Here is a 3,567-nt window from a genome sequence, read left to right as displayed (position 1 = left end):
ATTTTTTCGAGACCACTTGTCTCAATAAACTTGCCAAAGCCAAACTAACATTACGATCTATCAAAGTCAACATTGATAATTCATCATTTTTGTCTCTTGAATTTTTGATGTCCTATTTTCAATCTGGTTTTACTAAATGGCAGTTTAGTCCTTTGATAAGGTCACATTTTATTTATGCATTTCGGGCTAAAACGAGATTTCACGCTGGATGTCGGGCGCACTCTGAAGCTGTGCTATTTGCAGATGTGACTGGAAGTTTTACTGCGCTGATGACCATTTCATAGGTTGAAATGATTAGTTAAAACAAACAGTAGCAAATTCAATGTATGTTATAATGATGAATGAAAAACGATATGAATTTCAAATCATGTGTTTATAAACGATGATAAAAAAACGTCAACATTTCCTATCAAAATCATATGCTCTATTTATAGAAACTCTCCTAAGTGATTCTCTCAGAACATTCCTAAACACTTAGTGTCATCTGGTCCTTCGCAGACTCATCGTATTTCCACGAAATCAAATTCTTAAATCATCAATGACCTCCTGCTTAAAGCCGTAGGAACTTCCCTGCCCAAGTTTCGGCGAATGAATGTCAAGTATTATTGCTTCTTGGTGACTTTATGTATGGTGGTATATATTTTTCATATCTCAATTGTTTTGATAGTCATGTTTATTTTTTTATTCTAAATAATATGAATAGATATGTCTAGAAATAAAGATTAAGTAGACACTAAAGATGAAAGAATCAATCAATGGAAATTAATTAGGCCTGTCGCTTTAATGTTTCAAAAGAGGGGTATTCCTTCTCTAACGACATAAAAAAAACAAAAACAAAAAAAACAGCTTTATTCCCTCTCCTAATCGAAGTGGCACTTGAGCTTGCCAGGAGGTTGTCATAAATCACTGGATCTGACGGAGGCTTTTAAACTCCGGCCCCCCCCAAATATATATATACACAAATGATATTGGATTTCGACCCGTTTCCAGAGCAGGTGTGGGATATCAGCCCTCGGTCATAGCCGCTCTCGCCATTCTTTATAGGCCATCGCATCTGGAATGGGCCCCTTTCCTTCGCTTTCTTTTATTTTCTGTGGTGTTATTCCGTTTGTCTTTCTCTCTCTCTCTCTTTATCTTTTGCGTTATTCTATGTAACTATATTTTATTATTTATTTTTATTTTTTGTATCTTTCTCTCTCTCTCTCTCTCTCTCTCTCTCTCTCTCTCTTATCTTTTGTATTATCCTATTTACCTTTATTTCCTCTGTCGTTTTTCATTTGTTTGATTGTTTTTTTATTGTTTTATTTGCATTCCTTGTTTTTGGGTGCATAGCGGGTGATACTTATCCTATATGGATGCATACTAGCTTTTATGCATTTACTAAGCGTTTTATGATGTCATCAGGTCTTGGTAGTAAATATCTTTCTCTGTTTTGGGGTACGGATTAAAGTTCAGGAACTGAAAGGAAAGCGAAATTAGTTTAACTAAAACTAAGCATGAGTTAACAAGTTTTGTTTTGTTTTCTCACTTTACTGGAGAGATAATCATTGTGTACTTAAAAACAGATCTTTAGGCACATACAGTGTAGGAACACACAAACACACGAACACACACACACACACAAACACACACGCCCATAAAGGACACACACACAAACACACACGCCCATAAAGGATACACACACGTAAAAGAAAGAACGTAATTATCTGACTCGCATTGTCGCACCACGTGCATGCATGCTGCCCCTCCATCATGACTTCAGCATTTGCCAAGAAGTATGACATCCAACGCAGCATCTCCATCAGACACGAAATATATCTAATCTTAGGACTCGGAACCGATGTGTTTTGATTACGTTTGAATTGGGTTTGCATTTAGATAGGCTCATCACGGTGATCACTGTGTTTTATGATGAATATGATTTCTGATTATGCAGAATGGTATTTTGATTATCACATAATTCAGAAAGTGAAATCGTGCAACAGAGATTGTTTACGTGTTTCAAGTAGAAAGGCTCTCGTGTCAAATGATGTGTTGCAAGCCGGAGAATTCCTTCGGATTAAGCGAGTGAAGTTATGCGTTGTATAGTACAAACTCGTACTTGTTGTCAGAGATATGGCCGAGGCTAATATGTACATAAATCATATGATTTACGAATATGATTTAATGAATCGGACAATTAATGAAGGCCTGTGCGACAATTTCCCTCGGGAGATGTGTCAGAGCAGCCCATTTCTTGGCATCATAAATACAATAGGGAACTCATGAATAATTAAATGTATGTGTACGGGGGAGATGGGATAGGAACTTGAGCCCTGGATGATTACCCGATGAATTTGGTCCCGTGGCCCATTGTCTTTTGATTCATGTTGTGCCATGGTAGATATATGTAATCTGTCTGCTTCATGGCATTCCCTACCACACTACTATCATTCTGGTTGCTATACTCAACTACTTAACCTTATACTGTCACCTTATCCTGTATTGTCTATATCTGTTTTCGTACCAACCGCTGCTATACTGTTTTTATTTGGGAGTTACATTAAGTTCTGTCCCTATATCTTATAGTCTTCATATCTTATCGCATCACTGACAGAGTTGCACAGAGCTGTCTGTGTCCTTTTCGTGCCACTCGCATCTACACTATCTTTACTCGAGGTTGGCACTACATTTGGTCACTACTGAATAACCTACACTATGGGTTCACTCAGCCATAGCTTAATCTTCTTTAGGTCTGCAATACATTAAGCTACAGCTGATGCCAGGCTATTTTAATTATTCCATTTTTTTTTCTACGAACAACACAATTATATCTCTAGTTATGAACCCCAACGACGGGGAGCTATGATGAGCTGCAAACAGACCGCGAGCAACACATAGCACAAACTAAGACCCAGATATTCAGAAGTCAAGGGCTTGAACGAGACGGGGCGGCGGTCTCGCCATCGGCACCAGCACCTCGGGAAAGGTCCAAGGGCAAGAGAATGACTACAGGGAGCTGAGTCTGACGAGCGACGGCGTGTATGACCCGCACACAAAACGGAATGCCAAGTCGCTGGGGAGAACTTGGCTTCGGTTACCGTTTTGTCGCTGAGATTTTGGGTGAATTCGGTTTTACTTAGAGATATTGATTGATGTTTAGCATATATACAAGAGGACATAGGCGGACACATATACATACATGTGTGAACACATCCGTAGTGTATTCTCTCTATATATACACACACGTGCATATATTTACATATTTACCGTGTGTGTATGTTTGTGTATGTATATGTGCGTGCACGTGTTTTGTGTATATATACGTGTGCAGGTGTGTAAGTATGTCTGTGCGTATATACCTGTACATGTGTACATATTATATAAATACACACACACACGCATATATATATATATATATATATATATATATATATATATATATATATATATATATATATATATATGCGTGTGTGTGTGTGTGTATCTATGTATATGTATTTGTATTAGTATGTAAATAATCATCTATATCTATCTATCTATCTATCTATATATATATATATATATTATATATGGTGTGTGTGTGCG

This window comes from Penaeus japonicus, unplaced genomic scaffold, assembly GCF_977035675.1.
Source record: "Penaeus japonicus unplaced genomic scaffold, GWHDUDI00000001_assembly GWHDUDI00000013, whole genome shotgun sequence".
NCBI classification, from domain to species: Eukaryota; Metazoa; Arthropoda; class Malacostraca; order Decapoda; family Penaeidae; genus Penaeus; species Penaeus japonicus.
This window is presented reverse-complemented; position numbering follows the sequence as displayed.